This window comes from Crocodylus siamensis, chromosome 1, assembly GCF_052110815.1.
Source record: "Crocodylus siamensis isolate JL-2025a chromosome 1, ASM5211081v1, whole genome shotgun sequence".
In the NCBI taxonomy this organism is placed as follows: domain Eukaryota; kingdom Metazoa; phylum Chordata; order Crocodylia; family Crocodylidae; genus Crocodylus; species Crocodylus siamensis.
The window spans coordinates 384562667-384586121 of record NC_143395.1 but is presented as its reverse complement, the minus strand read 5'-3'; the positions used below and the strand labels follow the sequence as shown (position 1 = coordinate 384586121).

General features: G+C 46.8%; 1 long non-coding RNA gene across 1 annotated transcript in view; it reads right to left on the bottom strand.

Moving 5' to 3' along the window:
- LOC149875172 (uncharacterized) overlaps positions 1 to 23455 on the bottom strand; it is a 79073-nt gene that overhangs the window by 20051 nt on the left and 35567 nt on the right. Inside the window, exons 2-3 of the long non-coding RNA XR_016440011.1 lie at positions 20651 to 20699; positions 5308 to 5457 (exon numbers count right to left, since the gene is read on the bottom strand). This is a non-coding gene — a long non-coding RNA (uncharacterized LOC149875172). The remainder of the gene's footprint in view (positions 1 to 5307; positions 5458 to 20650; positions 20700 to 23455) is intronic.

Below are 23455 nucleotides of genomic sequence, written 5' to 3'. Positions count from 1 at the left end.
TTCTTTTCTATCAAATGCCTATCACTCAGCTTGTGACAAATACAAACTACTCTTAGAAGAGGAAGAATGGAACTTCAGGTTTAACAAAAGTATAGTGTTCAGAATGAGATCTGTGTACATATTTTGGCTGCATCAGATCACAAGCTCTTTCTGGATAATGTTTGAAGGGGAAGATGTATACTTAAGAGGATGAAGTAGTATGGCTTGATGATCCTCTAGTATACTGGCCAGTCAAAAACAGGAAAGATTACAGTTTAAAAGTAAGGTCACATACAGACATTTCCAGGATCAAATCTACTTTAAATGATGTGATTGTAGATCAGGTTCCAGCTTTACAGATGTCTGCCAATACTGGAAGCCTAATGTAAGCAAATTGGGGTGGGGAGAAGGTCAGGCAGGTTCAGGAGAGCTCGCAGGTCCATGGGGTGGGAGGACTATCGAGTCCCCAGGTGTGGTTGGCAGGATCAGTGAGGTAGTGGTGTCCAGGTGCATTGTTTTGGGCTGCGGGAGGGGGGTGGGCAGTAGTAGGTGCATTGGTGAGGGGGATTTGTGTGATTGGGGTGTTAGTAGGTCCTCCAGGGGAGTTGGTGGGATTGAGAGGACTGACAGGTCCATGGGGCCTGCATGTGGGTTGGTGGGTCTGCAGGAGGAGGTTGTCTGTCTGGGGTGAGTGGGTCGGAGGGCTAAAGATAGCCCTATCAGGATAGTGGGGTAGGGAAGGGAAAGCACAGACCTGGTGCTGAGGCGAGCAACTGGACTTCCCAGTCCTGGGGCTCTGGTGCAAATGCGTACACACATTACCAGGACCTGAGCTACAATCACATGACTCAATTTAAGCCTCATGATTATAGATCAGGATCCAAGTGTACACATGTTCACTGGTGCTAGAAGTTGTGCCAGAAATGTGATCTAAGTTGGGATCGGTGGGAGAGGGCTAGCAGATCTGGACTGGGGGGAATAGTGGGTCTGGGGGTGGGAGGAGGGGGGTCCACAGGGAGGTTGTCTGTCTGGGGCTGCACTGGTACATACATTTAGGTTAAATGGGGCAAAGGTTAGCCTGATCTGTGTAATTCATCTCCTAGGTGAACTAAAGTTACATCAGGCAAGCCATTTTTCTCCTTCTAACTTTCCCTAATGCTTGTACAGATCAGCGCTTAGATTGACCTAATCCTAGTTAGGTTGTCTAAGCATATGATCTGTATGTGAGTGAACGAAATTAGTTTGGGCAGTCATTTTTGTCAGATTTCATTTTTGCCTGGAATTGTGTACAATTTAGCACTTAGATCAACCTGACCCTATGTAGATTCATTTAAATGTAACATCTGTACGTACCCTGAGATAGTAAGCCTAAAGAGAGCCTTTACCTAAAACAAAATCAAAGACTATTTCAGTTTCTTTTATCAATTTATTTTACTTTTCATAAAATCTGTAAACTATCTGAACTTGTGAATATAGTTGGAGAAAGACTTAAATGCTTTCAAGACTCACTTTCTCTGGTATGGAAGCATTTGCTAATAATGTTAGTTTATAGTGGGCATCTCTACAAGTGCAATTTATATGCAGAAAGATTCCCTGGGAAGCGTGTCTACATGTATGCCTTTCAGGATCAAATTTGGCCCTGACAGGAGCAGTTCAGGGCAGGGCTACTCTTGCCCTGTTCTGCTTCCATACAGCAGCCATGAGGAGATCTAGGTTCCTCCAGGTTCCATCCCTGAGATGGCAGGGGGCACTGGGTCAGGTTGGGGCTCTTGGTGGTTGGGGTAAGGGGGCTGTCTCACCTCTGGCCCAGCTGTTTTCCAGCCACCTGCCCCAACTGGCTAGTGGGGAAGCTGGCTCATTCCAGCTTCCGCAAAAGTGGGACAGCTCTTGGACATTGCTGAGCTACTCAGGGAAATTACTATCCAGCTGGACACCGTCTGGAAGCTGCCCCAGAAGTGGGACAGCTGCTGGCCAGCCCCAAGTTTCTCAGTCAAATCCCCACCCACCCAGGGGCTGGCTGGAAGTTGCCCCAGAAGTAAGACAGCTCCTGGCCAGCCTTCAGCTGCTCAGGGAAGCAGTCACTGCTGACTCCAGCTCTGGTGGGGAGGTGGGAGCTGAGCAGCATTGGAATGGAGTGGGGCAGAGACCTACCCCAACCTGGCACTGCTCAGGTCACAGCTTCTATGGGGATCTAGAAGCTGAGCAGTGCCAGGCCTGGGTGAGTTCCCCATCCCCTCTGGACCCCTGGTGTTGGGGCTAACCAGGAGCAAATTTGTCAGCATCTACACATGCATAAGCAGTAGCTACCTGTGAAGTAGACCAATTTACTGCACAGTAGATGGTGCATATGTAGACAATGCCGCTTTACTGCACAGTAGATTAGTGTCCTGTACAATGGGTATATCTACATGAGACCTTAACTGTGTAGTAGTGTCACTAAAAAGGCATTCACCAGTGCTACTGTACCGTAACTCTGGTTACTGTGCATTTATTTAGCAGTTGGTAGTACATGTGCCCCCAACTGTGCAGTTCTTATTGTGCAGTCCCAGCAGCACACAGATCATTTCTGACCCTACTTCACAGAATTAGCACTGGATTTAGAACCCAGATGCCCTGTCTGGGGTGGGGGGGACCCAAAACCTTTCCATTTGATAATAAGCGAATTTATTGATACACAGTGATTTCAGAAAAAAATGATACAAGCAATTCTATAGTTACCAATCCTAGGGCTGTTATCAGAGTTAAGATACACCTGGCCAAGATGCGAGCTTCACTCTGAGATTCTCTCTTCAATGTCAGATGTCAGCAGCCTGGAGTTTGGAGGCCAAGGTCCACCCCTCCAATCCCCCACAATGATGAGACAAGCTGGTGGTATGCCCTCTGTCCATGGTGCCTTGGGCTCCCCTTCCAGGAAGATCCTTCTTGGGGACCCCTCTCAGAGATGGGGACCCTTTGGTGCTTTTGTATTCGTTTTCCCTCTTGATGACTCTTAATCCGTGGCTATTGTTGATTAGTCTTTCTGTGGTTGTCATACTGTCCACCTTCTGTCTTGTCAGCATATTCCTTTGTTTCACAAACCCATCACATGCACACATCCTAATTTGGGCTTTCCAGGACTTCTCCTGATTTGGTTTGTTTCCCCAAAACCAGAACTCTCAGGCCCCCCACCCTTAGACCTTGTGAGCTGTTGCTACCTTATCTCATGTACAGTCTGGTACATGCCCACAATTTCCCAGACTTTGTGCATATCCATTGGCCTTGCTGTGTTACATGATCTGTCTGCCTTACAAGCTATGAAACTGTCTTGAGAACCAGGCCTTTAAAAATCAATTAACCCTTGCTGCTTCCCTGAACCATTATTCTAATGCATACATATTTTACCTCCAAGCCAATTCCCAAAAACAAACCTTTAAATGTCACTTTCTAGCCATCACACAGTAGTGCCAGTGTCACGGTTCATGTCCGCCAATGCTACATTGCCATAGTGATGAGCTACATTGCCATAGTTCATCACTACGGTGACATAGCATTTCGTGTAGACTCACTCCCTAGGAGTCGAGAAATGAGCAGTGCCAGGATGGGGTAGCTCTCTGCCTCACTCCACTCCAGTGCTACTTAGCTCTCACCTCCCTACAGGAGCTGGGAGCCAAACAGTGCTTGCTTCCCTGAGCAGTGCCTGCTTCTCTGGATAAACAAGTACTAAATGACTGTGCAGTAATTTGTGTTACTATGCAGTAGTATCGAGGAACAGCTTTCTGTGACACTGATTACATGGTAGCCGGAGACTACTGTGCAGTAGTGTTGCATCATGGCTTCTTCCACGCAATACTTGTGCATAGTAGTCCCGGACTACTGTGTAGTTAACATCATGTATAGAAATGGCCACTGAGTAACACTTACTCAAGTGAATAATTCTATTGAATAAATATCATTCCACTACAAGTGCTACTTGACATGAGAGATGAGGGTTGAAGAATCAGGTCACTAGGGCTGTGCAAAATTTCACTGGCTGTTTTGTTTTGATGCTGTTTCAACTCATTTTGAGCTCAAAACAGTGAAATTGAAATGAAATGAAGGGCTTCGAAACAGCCTTGAAATGAAGCAAGGGCAGTTGAAACCTTTTGAACGTTTTGAAACATTTTGATTTTAGAAGCTGAAGCTGGGCTTGCCTTCAGGGAAACAGAAAGTAAGGGTGGACAGAAGGTGGGGAAGAGGTGGGAAGGACTGTTTGGCTGCCTGAGATGCTGCTAGTGCTACTTTGCAAGTGTTCACTGAGTTATTTTATTACCTTTTGTCATTTAAAGTGGTGGACCAGGCTGAGGCTGTAGAGGAGGAGGAAGTTTCATTGGGGCACACAACATGTCATGTAGAGGCCCCAGTGCCAGTGAAGGCACACCTTAACATATGCACACAGTCACACATGTCATGAGTTTTGCTTGTCAGCAGCCTGAGGTGCAGTTTCCCAGAAACCCCTGCACCTATCTCCTTGAAACCTGGCAGGCTTCATAGCCTCAGCAGGGGCCTCCACGCCTGCAGTTTTCACCGTGTTGTTCCTTAGCACACACATGTGACATGAGTTTTGCTTGTGAGCAGCTTGAGAAGCAGTTTCCCAGAAACCTCAGCATCTATTTCCTTGAAACTTGTCAAGCTTTGTGACCTCAGCAGGGGATACCATGCCTGCCATTTTCACCCCCCTGTATCTTCACACCTACAAGTGACACAAGTTTTGCTTTCAAGACTTTGAGGTGCAGTTTCCCCACAAACCTGCACCTATCTCCTTGAATCTTGGCAGGATTTGTGGCCTCAGCAAGTGCTACCACTCGTAGTTTTCACCCCACATACATGTGACATGAGTTTTGCTTTCAGGATGTTAAGGTGCAGTTTCCCCAAACCCCCTGCATCTATCACCTTGAAACATGGGAGGCTTAATGTTCTCATCAGAGACTACCACTCCTGCAAGTTTCATCTGAATCAGCAAGGAAACAACAGAGTTATAGATATTTTATTGATTCTCCATTATACTCTATGGCTGAATCTCCGAATTGGCTTGGAATCGACTCTGAATCTTCCCCAGTGATTCAGCTGAATCAAATTGGAAAAAACAATTTAGATCTCCAAATCAAATCTCTGGCATCCAAATCAGCCAAATCCAAATCAAATATTTCCCTATTCACACAGGCCTAATAAACTGGTGTAACCCCACTGATATTAGTGGTTCTATGCCATGTCATAAACTGGACCTCTATCTTTTACAGTTCTTGTCTCAGGTCACAGCATTTTTCAAAGTTTGTCAAAGGTAAACATTAGTAGTTCTCTACTTATACTTACAAACCAATGCACACATCTAAAGGGTCTTTAAGTGTATCCTTGAGCTAGTCAGCTGCTTGCCTACATTTGATCCCCAAGCTCTACATCACACCACTTGGCAGGCTTCATGCTCTCAGAAGGGGCTATCATCTCTGCTGTTTTCATCCAAATCTGCCAAAAAATGCCAAAGTTATAAGCAGTTTCATGCTTCCCCTTTATAGCCTATGGGTGAAATATCAAAACAGCATTGAAACAGCAAAAGTTTTAATGAAACGCAATGAAAAGTGTAGGCTCAGGGGTGATCTGATGGCCACCTATAAGTTTATCAGAGGTGACCACCAGGATCTGGGGGAACGTTTGTTCACCAGAGCACCCCAAGGGATGACGAGGTCGAACGGTCACAAACTCCTGCAAGACCGTTTCAGGCTGGACATAAGGAAGAATTTCTTTACTGTCCGAGCCCCCAAGGTCTGGAACAGTCTGCCAGCAGAGGTGGTTCAAGCATACAGGAACTGGCCGAGGTCATTGCGGGACCCCTGGCGCGGCTCTATGAGCACTCGTGGTGCTCTGGCGAGGTGCCGGAGGACTGGAAGAGGGCCAATGTGGTCCCTATCTTCAAAAAGGGAAAAAAAGAGGACCCGGGAAATTACAGGCCAGTTAGTCTTACCTCAATCCCGGGTAAGCTCTTTGAAAAAATTATCCTGGCACACATCCTTGCGGGGGCCTTGCGGGGGAATGCATGCTCAGGGGCAACCAACATGGGTTCATCAGTGGCAGGTCTTGTCAGACCAACCTGGTGGCCTTTTACGATCAGGTCACCAAATCATTAGACGCAGGGGTTGCTGTGGATGTAGTCTTTCTGGACTTCCGGAAGGCTTTCGACACTGTCTCTCACCCTGTCCTCATCAAAAAGCTGGGAGACTGTGGTGTCGATGCCCACACGGTCAAATGGGTCGCCAACTGGCCGGAGGGCCGCATCCAGAGGGTGGTAGTGGATGGGTTCTTCTCGACCTGGAAGGATGTGGGCAGTGGGGTTCCGCAGGGCTCGGTCCTCGGGCCCGCACTGTTCAACATCTTCATCAGTGACTTGGATGACGGGGTAGAAAGCACCCTGTTCAAGTTTGCTGATGACACTAAGATGTGGGGGGATGTGGGTGCACTAGAAGGGTGCAATAGGCTACAAGCTGACCTTGACAGGTTGCAACGGTGGGCGGATGAGAATAGGATGGGGTTTAACACTGATAAGTGCAAGGTGTTGCACATGGGGAGGAAGAACCGGCTCCACACTTACAGGTTGGGGAACTCCCCTCTTGCCAGCACGGAGACGGAAAAGGATCTTGGAGTCGTCATTGACTCCACGATGAACATGGGCCGGCAGTGTGGGGAGGCAGTCAAGAAGGCCAACCGTACCCTGTCATGCATCCACAGATGCATCTCGAGCAGGTCCAGGGAGGTGATCCTCCCCCTCTATGCGGCACTGGTCAGGCCGCAGCTGGAGTACTGCGTCCAGTTCTGGGCGCCACACTTCAAGAGGGACGTGGACAATATGGAAAGAGTTCAGAGGAGGGCCACTCGTATGATCAGGGGTCAGCAGGGCAGGCCTTATGAGGAGAGGCTACGGGACCTGAACCTGTTTAGCCTCCACAAGAGAAGGTTAAGGGGGGACCTTGTGGCCTGCTACAAACTGGTCAGGGGGGATCAGCAGGTATTGGGGGAGTCCCTGTTCCCCCGTGCGCTGCCAGGAGTGACCAGGAATAACGGTCACAAGCTGGCGGAGGGTAAGTTTAGATTAGATATTAGGAGGCGCTACTTCACAGTCAGGGCGGCTAGGGCCTGGAACCAGCTTCCAGGGGAAGTGGTGCAGGCTCCTAGCCTGGGGATTTTTAAAAGGAAGTTAGATGAGCACCTTGCCGGGGTCATCTGACCCCGGTGCTCTTTCCTGCTAAGGCAGGGGGTCGGACTAGATGATCTACCTAGGTCCCTTCCGACTCTAGCTACTATGAAACTATGAAACTATGAAACCTACATTGAACACCTTCAAGAGTAAATTGGATGCTTATCTTGCTGGGATCCTATGACCCCAGCTGACTTCCTGCCCTTTGGGCAGGGGGCTGGACTCGATGATCTCCCGAGGTCCCTTCCAGCCCTAATGTCTATGAAATCTATGAAACAATGGTTTTAAAATGAAACGAAACTAAAAATGAAACACCGTCCTGTCGAAACAGACAGGACTAGATCCTGTGCTGGTGTAAGTTGGTGAGAGTCCACTGACATCAAAGGATATATGATTTATAGTACCTAAATAGATGATCTGGGATACAATTCCTACTATTTCTCAGAAACTAAAGTGCATTCTAATAGAAAAAGTAATCTGTTGTAACAGGTACATCTAATTTAGGTTTCCACTAAGGACTTCATTTATGAACCAAGGAGATTGATAATTTCTTATACTTTATCTGTGTTTCAATCTCAGTTATTGACAACACTGAAACCCCCCCCCCATATTTTATAAAAAGATCAGAACAGCAGATTCCATTTTTCTTGTCTGTTTTTAAATTAATAATTTGGGCCTTTTTTTAGTTTTAAATAAAAAGACCTGTAAATATACATTGTATAATTAAAAAGGCAATTCTTTTTGAAGTATAAAGTTGATTATCCAGAATACTTAATGTCACCATCATTCTGGATAATCAAAATTTCCGCAAAATTTTCCAACAGACTCCAGAGTCATGTGTATTAGTGTCCCCATGCTGAAAAATGGCAGCTGGGGTGCTTTAACTAAAGCTTGTTTGATATGTGATGCTCTGGGCACTTTAATTAGAGTGGCTTTTGGAGCGACTCTAATTAAAACACCCCTCCCCTGCAGCCACTCCCCAAGCATGGGTATCAACACCCCTAGATTCCATCCAGAAATTAACCAACAGCCCATACAGGTCACAATGGATGCATACAAGTGTTCCATGTAACTGTTCGGAGTTCAGCACTTAGTGTCAGCTGTTTGAGAGTCAACCAGTTGTAACTTGTAACAGCATGAAGTGCTAAAAGCATCCATTCATGTGCACACATCCTGCTGGGCTTTTGAGTCTCCCTTGTCCACTAGGACATGGGGGACAGCAATCAAGTACACAGGTTAGGGGCAATTGACTGGTGCCCCAAAGGACCACCCCACCTCCTCCTGGCTCTCCTTAAGAACTGCCAGACTGACAGACAGCAGACCCAGAGCAAGGGGGGGCTTTGACCACAGTGTTCCTGGGGCTGTGCCCCCATCACCACAGCCAGAGCTGGGACTCTAATCATGGTAGGGGTAGTTTTAACTACTGTGCTCTTGTAGGGGCTTTGACTCTGGCTGTCTTGCCACAGAGGTGGGCCCTTGCCTGTGCCCCTGGCACTGTAGCTAGAGTTGAAGGTCTACCTGTGGGAGGGGGCTTTGTCTGCAGTGCTGTTGGGGGTTGGGCTATGGGAAGGCCTGCCGCCATGAACATCACTGAGGGCTCTCAAGCCCTGTGGGGAGGAGTTTTCACCCTATGCAGCACAATAGGCCAGCACTTGTAGCCCATGAATGGGTTTGCAGGCTTGGAGCTCTCAAGTGCAATGCAGTGGGGAAGGACTTTTTGCTTGCATGGCATTTAAGAGTCTTACACCTGTAGTTTCTATAGTCAGGTACAGACACTTGTAGCATGGTAAGCATGCAGAAAGCACTCTACAGCCATAAGCAAACAGACAATGAGAGCATATAACATGCTGTAAAAATGGTGGATCTTGTTCTAAGATAACCCTGGGTGGATGTGGTATCAGACTACAGTGCTGTAGGTTAGAGAGCCATAATGAACATCTGTACCAGATCCCATCACAACTCACATTAGGTCACATTCCACTGGAAACCCATGGGGCTTTGCTTTGCGGTGCCCCACTAACCCCTCCCTCCCAGGGCAGTGCTCTAGCCATGGCCAGAACTCATCTGGTCTGCCTGAGTGCTGGGCTGACCCCATCCCTGGGCTGTCACTGACAAGTGTCATTAAGACTCTGTCCCTGGGCCTGCCTGTGTTTTCTGTATGGTTAGCGTAGATCCATGCACAGAAAGAAAGCAGTTTATTGGTGAATTTCTCTTATTGCACATTGCTATGGGTGCAGGTGAGTAAGTGCTGAATGTCTTCAACTGGTATTTTGCCTTTGCTCACAGTTAACCTGTCTTAAGAATTGATTCATCTGCACTGATTTCTGGCAATGGGCAAGTTCCCTAATGGATGTGAGGCTTTTGACAAAAAAAAATCATGCTTAACTCTTGGCTATTTAATATGGTTCAGAATGGCATCAAGATAAGTTTGGTGATGAAAATGCCCTTTAACCCCAGCCCCTATCAAGGTGCATAATAGCTCTGTAACACTGTCAAATTGTATTGTGCTTTTCAAATGCTGTTACAGAATCCACAGCATAGACAAGAACCCCAACTGCTATTACTGTAAAAATATACTTAAACATTCCCAAAATGTACAGCAGCACACCTACATATACTAATACGTAGCATCATTATTTCCCAACCTGTCTGGGGAAACCTACCATATGTGTAAAATGTGAGACGCAATTATTCTGGTCACTCTAGTAATGGTTTGGAACAATGTGCATGTGACAGAAATATGTTTCAGACAGTCTGTTACAGAGTTTGAAATATGTTCCCGGGAGATCCACAGATGCATCTGCTGGACAGCTAGTTCTGGGATCTAGGTTTTGTCAAGTTCCCACATTGTTTATTTTATTAGTTGTCACTTTACAGTTGTCACTTTTCCTGGCTATATGAATAATAATAATACCAAATAGTCTTGCTAGCCTTAATGTAACATGCCTTTGTAAAAGCAGCTCACTATTAAAAAAACTCCTCTGGGACACAGAGTCTATGATGTTTGCCTTAGGAAACTTCTTACATTCTTCCATAAGAGAAGAAGAAACTCTTTCCCCACTGTCACAGCAGGGAGTATCCCAATGACTCTTAGTGGGGTGATAAAACCTCCAGGAACATCTCTACTATCCACCCCCCACCCCCACTCCCGAGGGTGGGTTACAGAGGCAGATGCTCCTTCTGGGAATGGAGACTTACTAGAGAAGATGCAGGAGACACGGTCGTGCTTTGTTAGCTCATGCTGGATCCAGACTGCCTGGCATATAGTTGAGCACATCAAAAAGATGTGCCCCGCACCTGAAGAGAGAATGGAGGCCTAGGAACACAGCTGCAGGAGAGCCAACCCAGACCAGAGGGTGCCCCGGCAGGGGCAAAAGGAGAAGAGCAGAGCCTGCTCTTCTGACTCGAGGCTTAGAGGAGCCTCACCATCATGGGACAAGCTGCACATTGTGAAGGAACTGTCATCATGAAGCAGTGGTGCCAGGAGATGTCAGGTGCTCTGCTGGATTGACCGCAGTGGTGAACTGTGAGTCTTTTTTGATGAGTGTGGGCTCCTAAGTGTATGTTAAGGGGGAAAGCAACACCTGGTGAGGAAAAGTTAAGGACTTGAAGGACTAGCCTTGATGGGTATAGTAGTCAAAGCTCATTGGACTGTGATGAGTGAGCTATCAAATCTTGAGAAAAGAAGACCAATTATGAGGATGGGGCCATCTCACCATCTGATGGCACTTGGCCTGACCAGACCATAAGACTGGGTTGGTGTAAGGATGGGGTGTAAGGGGAGACGAAGCCCTAAGAAACAGCATGGTGCTTGTAGGATTAGTTGTGAACCATGAAGGATCCTCCCTTCTTATTCAAAAGATCAAGAAGTGGCAGGTGAGATGGAGGACATGCCCCTGCTAATCTGAGCCAGCAAGGTCAGGCTGTCAGGCCCTAAGAACTGGAGCTCACCAGGTCAAATCCCTAAACCTCAGCTGCAGACTCAAATGAGACATGACCACTTACACCCACTTGTCTAAGCTGCTGCCTGAAAAAGAAACAATGATTTTATTTTCCCTTCTGAACCCAATAGATTCCCTAAAATCTGTACAGAATTTAGGGAGCCAAGAGACAAACAGGGCCACCCTCCTGAAGCCCTAGTGAGTGGAGGCAGTCAGGTTGTCCCCTTTATCAGCTCATGCCCCAGAAAGAATAATGACTCAGGATCACCAGGTGTTTGGTACTTTGTCAGTATTCCATCATTTCTTTTCTAATTGCCTAAGTAGCCAGCACCCTAACATTAGCTGTTGGTAAGAAGCATTGTGTGTCTGAATGACAGGCAATGGAACCACTACCTTCAGTGCCAACACATTACATTGTTTACCAAGAAATTCTTTGAAGGTTTTTAAAGGTTGGTTTGCACTTAGGGCAGTAACACTCCCATTATGTGTTTTCTGAAGTGGTCTAATAGACAGTATAGTGAACTTTTCAGTTAAGTTTATCTCACGACAGTCCTTCAGTCACATACATATTGTTGAAATGTAGGGATATTTAAACATGAAATAGGGCTTGTCATTTTTCAAGGATTTATGACCTGATCCTGTGGTCACTAAATTCAGGGCTAATTTTCCCTTGATTTCAGTTCAAGTAGGATTTGGTCTTTGTACTGTACTTTTTAGTTTATAAGGTATATCTCAAGCCTACCTTTGTTTTGTCTCCTAGCAATGAATGAAAGCAATAGTTTGACCTGAGGAAAATCTCATACACAGCCAGGTAATCATTAATAGCAGTTACAAGTAATAACACATTCTACAGTTTGGGGGAACCAGGAGAGACGACAGCAAACTCAGGGGGTTAATGAAGCCAACTAAGGTTTATCAGGTGAAGCTGCTGAGCTCTATACAGCTGTAAAGAAAATAAGAATAAGAGCCAAGTATGTATGTGGATGAAGATTAGGAAGCAAAATCTTGCCCAAAATATTTTAATAGCACTCCAGTTTCCTTCTCCATTTGAAGGCTTTTGTGGGGAATAAAATAAAAAAAGGAAACTGTATTTTTGTTTTGGATAGCTACAGTCTATAAGATCGTCTTACTCCATCTCGCTTTCTCCAAAGTGATTTCATATGCATCTGAAGTGAAGCAATAAGTGGTTGCTTATTTCACCTATGAGGAGCAAATTTACACTGTCTTCTGCCTGTCTTCAAACACATCCTAAATACCTCTCCCAGAAGAATTTTGTAATGTCCTGATGCAAATAATGTCTTATTCAAACCAAGTTTCTGTTTGCTTGAGATTTTGATTATATCTGAATATTGAACCAAAATTTCTCTGGTTTTGCCTACTGCATTCAAAAATCTCTTTCACTTAGAGAAGGGATAAAGCCTTAAATGTTAAATTTCAATTTAGGTGAGTAGGGGAGTATTTGCATTAGTCTTGGATTTGAATCTGAGAAGTTTTGGTTCTAACGCTGCAATGGTTCAGCTTTTCTCTGCCCTATAACTCCTTTGTAATCTCTTTCCTTTTAAAATCTCATGTTTCTGCATACCACATCTGTCACCACATTTCATGCCAACTTTCTACCTTGCTCAGGTTTATAAAATATATATCTAGGTGCAATTTATTTTTTTAAATATCCAAATGACTTTGTAAGAATGCAAAACAACCACTTAATTGTGTGGTGCCTTGTGCCTTCTCACTTATTTATACTGTAATCTCTTCAAAGCAAGGACTTTGTAACGTGCCAGTAAAGGGAAAGAAAAATTAAAAGTGAAACAATGAAATATAATACAATTTGAGAAGTAGTATTTGGGGTTGAAATTCATAATATGACAATAATAAAATCTACTACACTAAAGACCTCCATCTTATAAGGGTGTAAAGTAAGGGTGGTTTAGTTGGACCCTAAATATTTGCCATCATTCTTTTAAAAACTTTTTATGGAAGAAAAACTCCTGCCATGTGCTGTATTCTTATTCAGTTCAGCTTGACTCCCCCTCTTGTTCTTCAGTGATCAGTCACCTAGTAGATGATCAACTAACTAGTTGAGCGATTGAAGGGTAGCACTGAACCGCTAAGCTGGGGTGAGCAGACAGATACCCTTGGTACCTTTGGGACCATATGGTGTACAGCCAATCACCTCCCTGATTGGAGATCAAGGACCTTTGAATTTTATAGCCCATGTGTGGCATATGACATTTCCAGAATCATGGGGCATCTGCTGGAAGCCCCTGGATATTTCAAGATTGTGGTAGTGACCTGAGCAGCAGAGCCCAAGTGACACAGGAGCAGGGACCACAGCCAGCTGAAGTGAGACTGAGAGCCACACACTGAGAACTGCATCTTCATGTGTTCATGGTTGCTTTCATCCATCCACCCTTCCAGCCTTCCCCCCATTCCCTTACAAACACGCTTTCACCTGGCCATGGACACTGAAACCCCATGGGCACCTCTGTGAAACATAGATGAACCCACCTCATCTGCTGCCTCCAGCCAAACCTCGGCATGCAACTAGAAATTTCAGGAAATGAAGGATCTTATCACAGTTTGGGGTGAATAAGACACCCAGGACCAGCTCCAGATAGGGCACTTGAAACAGATATGTCTTCAAATGCATTGCCCAGCAGGTGCATGTGGGAGTACAACAGAGACTGGTCACAGTGTCTCTCCAAGACCAAATTGATGAGGAGGCATTATTACCATGTGCTTGATGCTAGAAAGCAGTCTGTGGGCCAGAGGAAGAGCAAGTCATTCTACAAGGTCTTGTGCCACATTCTTGCCAAAAACAGAGCAATTGACACCCCCCACACCCACAGGATCAGGGGGGTGTTCTCGAGAAGTCACTCTCAGGAACTGTGCCAAAGGAAAAGAAAGCGCAAGGAGGTCCTGTGACACCATACCCCACTCAGGGGCTCTGGCTGCTCCAGAGCAAATGCTGTCATGTGCCAATGCACCATACTAGCACCCCCCATCCAAAACAGTGCAGTGGCCACTATGCTAGTACAACACACAAGGCCCATAGCCAGTCCTCCCAACACTTTTCCTGATGATTCAGGCCCTGTCTGTGGATACTGCACAACTGGTAATGGTTAGGTTCACCCCAGCTCTGTGTCACTGTGATGGGGACCCAGGCCCAAGAGGAAATGCAGAGCCTCTGGGGGAGAGGGAGGGGGAGGAAGGAAGAGGGAGACAGGAAGGGTCAGCAGGAATGCTCAAGCCACCACAGGCCACACTGTTGTCATAGTCCTCTCTCAGGTCATTATGACTGAGAAGCCCACAAAGGGGTTGTGGCTGGTGGGGAAAGGCCTGGAATGCTAGGGTGGAGGGGGTGGGTGAATTGCCTGTTTTCCTCCCAACCCTTGCTCTTCCCTGCTGAAGCCAGGAGCCCAACCAAGGTACTAGATTCCACCCCCCCCACACACACTCTTGGGTACTTAAGGGTGTTTGTAGATAACACTTTAAAGTGGGTTAAATGCCTTTTGCACCACTTTAATGGCACTGCTGTTTGAACATTTAGTGGTGTATTGCACATTAATTCCAGCCACTATAGTACAGTAGGTGGCATAATGCTCCTTAAATGACTTTGGGATGCAGCAAATGACTTTGGGGCACTGCAAAGTAAAACACCTCTGATGGACTTAATTTCCTACACTACAGCTGCAGGGGGAATCACCGGGGTCTGTGTGGCTCAGGGGCTGTACAGGCAGACCATGCCAGCAGCCCATCAGCAGCCCAGGAAGGCAGGCTCCACAGAAGGGAAAAAAAGAAAAAGTGGCAAGCCTGATCATTTTTTTTCCTCTTTCCTCTTTTTTCCTCTGGAGCCTGTCTGCCTGCCTGAGCTGTGTGGGGGCCTGGTGCTATCCACTGTGGCTGTAGTGCCCCCTAGGACTGCCCAAGCCAAGTGCCTGAGGGTGGGTGCTGCCTGGGGGTGAGGCGGCAGGCTGCTGCTGCCACAAAGGGAAGCACTAGCCCCCCTCCCCCAACTGAGGGGCCACTCCACCTGCCAGCAGCTCATTCTCCCCTCCTCACCACTGGAGAGGCAGGTGAGGATCAGGCTCTGACACGGGTGTACATGACATGGGGGTTTACTTCACCCTTTATTGAAGCAGTGTTTTAAAAAAAAACACCACTTCAATTTAGGGAGAATTAAACCTGTAAGAGAGCATTTCCCATTCAGTGTGTCATAAAAGTGCATAATTGACATGTCCTGGTCATTTCTCTCAGGGACATTACATGCTCCATGGGAGACTGGAGTCTAAGCACAGCAACCTCAAGCACTTGTGCATAAACAGCTCCCACTACCCCCACAGCACTCATGGAAAGGCAACTCTAGTGTTTATTGAGCTCAGCAGGTAAATGGTTAACAGCAGTTTGGGCAGAAAGCACACACAGGTCAGGGACAGGAGATAGCACACAGCTATATCTGACAACTGCTGCAGTTGTGGTGCAGCAGGAATGAGAAAAAAACAATTCCCATGTAAAAAAACCCAGACCTTTCCTCCCAGGAAAGGCATGAATGGGAAGGAGTCCTGTGTGGGTGCCATTATCTCAGTAGCTCAACTCTCACTGCCAGTGTGACTCCCTGGTTGTGCATTTGAACAGCCTGGCAAGCAGCCCAAGAGTAGTTTCCCCACTTCCCCTCTGATCTGATCCATGGGTAATGGATCCAATGCAGCCAGTGGGCACCAGCTGATTCCAAGTCACAGGGCAAAGACACTCACTGTATTGACCCTGCAGGGCAACCCCCAACTCTCCTCCTGTAATCATGGCTCCATCTCAGCCCCAGACTTGCCACTCCCTATACCTCCCTCCCCAACACCTGAAAGCTAAGCAGCTTCTCCCCTTGTCTACAGTCTCCATATCTGTGCATGGAAGGCCAGCTCATGTTGGCCAGCATGATAGAACTGGTATGAATGGTTGGACACCTGCACAGTTCATGAAAGATGTGCATATGAGGTACTAGAGAAATAAATAAGAAACATTAGAAGCTCTGGTCACTCCCTCTGAGCTCAGACCACACATTGTGGCCTCCTGGTGACAGGGGCTCTGAAACCAGGGTGAGGAATGAATCAGGATGTGTACAGGGGAAATGGATAGGCTGGGGTGGAGGGTACTTACATATGGGCTGCCAAGTTACAGGACCTGGGGCTCCAGGTGGCCACTTGCTGTTTGGAGAAGATATCCCATGGTGCAGTGAAGCTGAGAGAGTTGTAGTGCCAGAATAAGGAGTTAATGCATATGGTCCTTGGGGTCTACCTATGCACCCCTGACTGTCACCAGCACTGTCTCCCACAGAGAGCATGTAGCCCTCCTGGGCAGGAGTGGTGAGACAGGCTGCTACCCAGCTTCCCACAGTATGGCAAGCCCCATTCCAAGAGCTTATCTCTGTGGGGACAGGAACAGAAGTCCCAAGGGGGGGACCCCAGGAAGGTGGTTGTAGGGAAAGACTCCCCACCATGCCCTGACTGGGAGATGCTGGGGGGTGTGAAGGGGCACTGGGGCTGGAAATGTGGCATGTGAGAGCCACTGATCTGTGGTCTGAGAGGAAAGGAAGGAATATCATGATCGGGGGCAGCAGGGCAGGCCCTACAAGAAGAGGCTAAGGGACCTGAACCTGTTCAGCCTCCACAAGAGAAGGCTGAGGGGGGAACTAGTGGCCTGTTACAAACTAGTCAGAGGGGACCAGCAGGCACTGGGGGAGTCCCTGTTCCCCCGAGCACTACTAGGAATGATTAGAAATAACGGTCACAAGCTGGCGGAGGGTAGATTCAGACTAGACATCAGGAGGCGCTACTTCACTGTCAGGGCAGCTAGGATCTGGAACCAACTTCCAAACGAAATGGTGCTGGCTTCTACCCTGGGGGTCTTTAAGAGGAGGCTAGATGAACACCTTGCTGGGGTTGTTTGACCCCAGTACTTTTTCCTGCCATTACAGGGGGTCAGACTTGATGATCTGCTCAAGTCTCTTCTGACTCTACCAACTATGAAACTAGCTGGGAAGGCCCACTCCAAAAAGAAGCAGTGGGTGAGTGAAGCAGCTCTGGGCTACCCAAGACCTGATGTCAGGGCTGTCAGGGACACCAACCCCCTTCCAGGCCCAACTCACTACCCCCAAGCACTGGTGGTTGCCCCATATGCCTTGGCCCCTCAATCAGTTCTAAGCCAGTCCCAAAGGGGTGTTGGAGCACACAGAATGAGGGGAGAGCATGGCCTACCAGCCTGCTGGGTCAGGGAGTCACTGGGGCAGCTTCTGGCAGCAGAGCTTAGTGGCCCCAGCTCATCCACCCACCAGCTGTGAGGCCCAGGGGGGAGCTCTTCTGCTCTCTGTGGTCCCACTCGTGGCCTGGGTTTGTGGGGAGTGGCAAAGGGGAGTGGCAAAGCCTTGGCAGAGATAGGCAGCCCCAGCTTGGGTTGGCTGCCTGAAATAACCCCTAGGAATTGGCAGGGGCCATAGGTCCATGGTCCTTGAAGGAGGAGATGGGAAGACATGACCCTGGAGGCTGAGGGGCTGGGGGTCCCATGTGAGAGAGCCCGCAGACCTCAGCACCCGCTACAGTGGTGCCTCCTGACCTGCATCCCCACTCCCCAGCCCACAAATCTTTTAGACAGACATCGGGTCTAGGATCATGCAGCTATTCGGCTCCTAAATGAAGAAGTCTTTAGTCTTGACTTCAAACTCCTAAAAGTAGCATGCCAGGTCAAAAGCCCCCTACCCTGTGCCTCCCTTCCAAGGTTTCACGTTTGTTGAATTCTGGCATCAGTGACAATACCCCTGATCCTGGAACCACTTCCAGGTTCTGTCACTCCTCTGAGAAGAGGGACTAAGCTGAGACGCAGGCAATGTTCAACAGGTTTTCTTTTTAAACACCGGAAACTTTTGCTGGCCTCAGCATTTTAAACTGAGGCATGTCTTTTGCTCATGCCTCTTCCCCTTGTACCCTGGTGTGTGGACCTGAGGATGAGGGGTGGTGGAGAATGGTGCCCAGGAAGCCTAGGTTGTGGGCATGTGACAGGAGTGCCTCTTCTGAAGTTCATCTATCAGTGACCCCGTCCTCCTGTTATGAGCCAACTGCCTGCCTTCTCGGCTGCCACACCTTGATCTTAATTAATTAATGGATGTTAATTAGCGGGAGACTGCCCATTTATTTGTCCCAGTGACAGGGAGCGCTATCTGTGGCTCCTTCTCTTCCCCTACACCATAGCCCAAGCCTCGCAGATGATACTGACATGGTTTGATGACCTTGTTGTAATTTGGCCCTCCCCTTGTCTTCCCTAGGCTTTCCACAGCCCTGTCTCGCTCTGTGCCTTCCTGGCGTTCCACTGTCCCCTCTCTGTGAGGCTTCTCACTGCCCCCTCACTCTGGGGCTTCTCACTGCCCCTTCGCTCTGGGGTTGGCATCCCCATGCCACTGTGGGTTCCCTATGAGGCCTCCTCCAACCCCTAATAGCCTCACCCAAACCTCCAGTGAAAAAGCAAAACACAAAACACAAACCCCTGGGTTATAACAAAAATCCAAGCTGCCTGGCTAAAACATCATTCAATCCCTACCAGGGAATACTTGATCCCATAACAGCACCAGGAGCTGCCTGTGCAGTCAGGCCTCTTCCCTCTGCTTGCTCTGGCAGAGCTCCCTTCCTCCTTGGCTACCAGCAGGGAACTGGCCTCAGGCCTGCAATTCATATGGGAGCCCAGCCCTGCCCCTTCCAGTCAGCTGACCAGGTGCAGGTGCAGGTGCAGCCAATTCCCTCCTTAACCGGTCATCATGGCAACCAGTACCTGGGTTCCTGCCTCTGCTCTGAGAGTAGCAGGCACCTTAGTGTCCTGCTACAAGGCAGCACTGCCCATTATGCATGGCAAGAGGAACCTGGGGGAAAAGACTGATGCCCTGGTGCTAGGGTGGAGTCACTTGAATCCCTCCAGCCCTACTTATCCAGGGAAGACTCCAAGTCTGCATAGGTGAGGGGGTGGCTGGCCAGGGCTTCATGGATCTGTACAGCCTGCCACAGTATGGGGTTGTGGCCATGACCACCAACATTGGTGGGGAGCTCACCCTCTCCCCCATCCTTACTGTATTTGTGCTCATGGTGGCAGGCCCAGTCTGTAGCCAAAGTGTTTCTTCTGGTGGTCCAGCTGCCCCGTGTAGGTCTTCATGAACCAGGGCAAGAAGGGGTACACTGGACCCCCAAAGTGGATTATGGGGGCAATGATGTCACCAATTATCTAATCAGAGCCCTGAGGAGTGTAGCGCCCACTCTCCAGGAATGGATAATTGTGAAAGAAGTAGGCATTGTCCTCATCAGCCACATGAAAGTTGATGGCCCACTTGTGTCCCAGACACCTGTGTGTGTGTGTGTGTGTGTGTGTGTGTGTGTATGTGTGTGTGTATCCCCTGCATATCTGACTTTTGTGTGTGTGTGTGTGTATGTGTGTGTAGTCCTAGGCTTGAAGAATAGTAGTCACCAAGAGTGGATCTAGGTGTGAGGTTTGGCAGACAGCTCCTTTGATGCCCGCTGCACTCAAAGCTCACAACAAACTGCAAGGAGAGCTGCATTTTTATTTAAACTGAGCTCAGGCAGTCAACTGACTTCACGGATCATTATTATCTACTTGATTTCTGCTAATCTCTTCACCCCATAGGAGTTAACAACCCCCAATCTTCCACTAATAAAGCTGTCCTTTCTTCTACAGTTATTTTGTCTGTTATCTACCCTGGTCAAGTTTTTTTGCTCTCCCCCTTGCATGCCAAATAAAGGTGTGCTGCTACCTAGGGAGTTGTACAGGAGATTCAAGCTCACTATACAACAGAGATGGGGAGGGCAAGGCAGGAGGCAGGCTGAGCTGTGCAGTGGCACAGCAGTCAAAAGCAAGAGAGAGTTGCAAAGGTGAGGTGAAGTTCTTGCAGTGACCCTTTCCTCAATTATTAATTGCAGCTGATGATGAAACATGTGGGAGGCTGAACCAGCAGCAATACCAGGATGGCATAAAGCTGGAAATGGGCAGATCTAGAGGGGCTGGTCTTTAGAAGTGTACTTTAGATAGGAATGACTTGTATATAGCTAGAAAGAAACCATTTAATTCTAGGTGAACCAAGTAAATATGCAGCCATTTACACAGAATTCCATGATCATCAGGCATGGTCACGTTGCCAAGTTGTATCTCCTTTGTTCATTATAGTGGAAGAAAGTTCAAATGAACATGTAGCAGGTCTAATCACACTTTAAAAAATAGCAATACACCCAGACAGTTTAGTGACAAGTTGTGGTGAGAACAGTAATAAGGAGCAATTTGCTGAGAAAGAGAACATCATGGTAAGGTGGAACAGATGCTACAAAAATGTCAACTCTGCAAAGGACATGATTAAAAGACGTATCTATTTGAAAGTAGTTGTAGGGGGAAAAAAAGGTCTTCTCAGGTGGCGCACTAACTCCTCTGAAAGGTGTTCAAGTGCAAGAGGACTGTGCAAGAAATGAATGCGAGATTTCCAAAGAAAACATACCTGGTGGTGTCAACAGTTTTGTGCTTTAGCTTCTGGAATGAATTCAGTCCTGAAATAAACAAACCCTCATGAATCCCTGTGAATCTAACCTGCTGAGTGTTGCACAGCACTGAGCAGTATGTCATGCAATAAGACAAAGAGGTGGCAACAGATGATCTAAACACATAATGCTTGAAATATTTTTCAGTACCACTGTGAATCCCTTTCTCCAAGAAAAAATCCATTGCTCAAAAGTATTTATTTTCGAATGCGTTCAGTAACCTTCATAAACTGCAAAAATGGGAACTCTAAAATACTAGGAAAACTAGCTTCACAACTTTCAGGTTAACACATACAGCAATACCCATTATAAAGGTACTTACAAAACATAGCTTAGAGGAGGTCTCTCTGATAGTCTGCTTATAGGATCTATTTTCATTGTGAACTTTAATATCAGCAACAGCAGTAGCCCTGCAGATAGAGGAATTTGCCTCTGGAGTCCTCAGACTCTTCTGTCTGACTGTTTGACAGTTTCAAAGAGGAGGTGGAGATGGTGTTTATAATGGACATAATGGAATGCCATTCTACTTCTAAAATGCTATGGATTTACATACATTTAATATCCACATTCCATTAACTGATATCTAAAACCCATGGAGAGACTCTACTTAAAAGAAAAGAGGTATGGATGATTCAGGGGATTAGTAATGGAATACGGAGCCATTCACCTCAAAGTCAGCTGTTTGATTTCAGCTTGAATTATGACTAGCCAAACATTTGTACTATTTGTGGCAGTAAGGCATCATCAGTGATTGGATAAAAAGTGTTATTGGTCCATTTCCTAGGTGTCTCAATGGCAAAATGCTAACATTCTAAGTGAAACTGTGGGACACTCAGGTTTGCTGTCTCAGAAAGGGAGGACAATATCCAAGACAAAGTTGTTTGGTATCACAAACCCATTTCACATGTGGCATCAAGTAGACACTGTATGTATGTACATGAGACACTTTATTGCACTGTAGACTAATCTGCTACTACCCCATCAGCAGGAGAGCTCCTGCCCAGCTGGGGGCTCACTGCCAGATGCCCCACCAACCAATCAGGGTAGGCGGCTGGGAAACAGCTGTCCCTCCCCTCTACCCATAAGAGTCCAGGCCTGACCTAAGTGTTCCCTGCCAGCCTGAGTTCCCCCTGGCTGCCATATGACAGGAGAGCAGGGCAAGAGTATCCCTGGCCTAAACTTTTCCTGTCAGGGGTAAATTTGCTCCTGACAGGTGCATGTGTAGACGTGCTCTCAGGGAAAGCTTACTGTGCAGTAAAATACACAGTAAAATTTTACTGCACAGTAAGCTTTCTGTACATTCGTTGCATATGTAGATGCACCCATTGCATAGCAATGACACTGGGTCACTGGAGCATTATTGACTGAACTGCAGCTGAAACAGTTACCCTTTCCAAAATGGCAGGCTCCCTTAGTTCTTTCTGGCCCCAAGGAACTGAATATTGTTACTAAATTCTGAGTTCAGCAGAGCAGGTGACACACAAAATATGTTATCAGTTTTGCTACATAATAGTGGAGATGTCTAAACCTCTTTGGGGTTTTTGTTTATTATAAACACAAAACATCAGAGTGGAATTGCAGGTTTCTAAACCTTTTAGACTTGAGCTAGTTTATCTTTTCTGTTGAAATACCATATGCAAATAAAAGCCAGTGGAAATTCCATCATTTCAGCTACTTGATCTCTACTTAGAGTTTTGGGGCTCAGCTTGAATTAGTAAGAGAAAGTGCCATGGGATTGAAGTCATTCTTGCTTTTCCACAGCAAGGCCCAGGACTTCTCCCTACTGGTAGAAAGTATGATTGAAGATTGCTAAGTTAGTGGAAAGTAGCTGAAAAATCCTCTCTATTGAGGTTCATGTATTTGTTGCATATCAGAGGATGTACATCATTGTTGTTGTATTTTTCAGTGGGCTGCTGTTGAGCCTGTAAGAAATTAAGATTACTCTCCACTGATGATTGCCATTAGGAGGTGTGGTAGAGGACTTCTTTTGGCCTACTTTAATGGAGAAAGGGAAATCACCAGCAACCAAAGACACAATTCAAGTATAAGGTTTATTGCTTAGAACAGCAGCTCCCAAATGGGAGTGTAACACTTGCTGAGCAAGGGTGCAGTCCCTGCAAAAATTCAATTACAGAGCTTGGATCAAAAGGGGGACTTTGACTCAAGTGGGAATTGGATCACCTGCGGAAAAAAAATATTAGCTTGGCTTAGAAGGATAGGCATGTGGCTCAGGCTGTGATCTGGGCCTTAACTAGTCTATGTTTAATTCTCCAGTCTGCTACAAATTGACTGTGGGTAAGTTACTTCAAATCATCTGTCAAATGGAGATTAACCTACTGGGCTGCTGTGGGGATAAAATTAGTTAATCTCTGTAAGGTGATGCTTGCATAATATCTATGATGAAAGATAAGGGGGATGTTTTATATATCAGCTAGAATTTTCAGTGACATCGTGTGTGGCCCCTGAAAAAGCTGTGCAGTGTGACACACACATTCCACAAATCTCCACCACACCTCTTCCACCCCCTATTTTACATTATATGCTCTTATGCATCTAGGTAGGACTTCCCACTGCTTTACCAGCTTTTTCAGTCTGGAAAATGTCAAGATTAATTAAGTTGGCACTTCCAGTTTTAATCTCTAGATGGGAAAATTACTTCCTCCTGCAGGTCTAAAAGAATGTTACAGGCCTTTGTTGAATGTTTGAAATGAGAGCGCATATCATAAGCCTATGTTAAAAGGTATTTAATAATAAGAATAAATAAT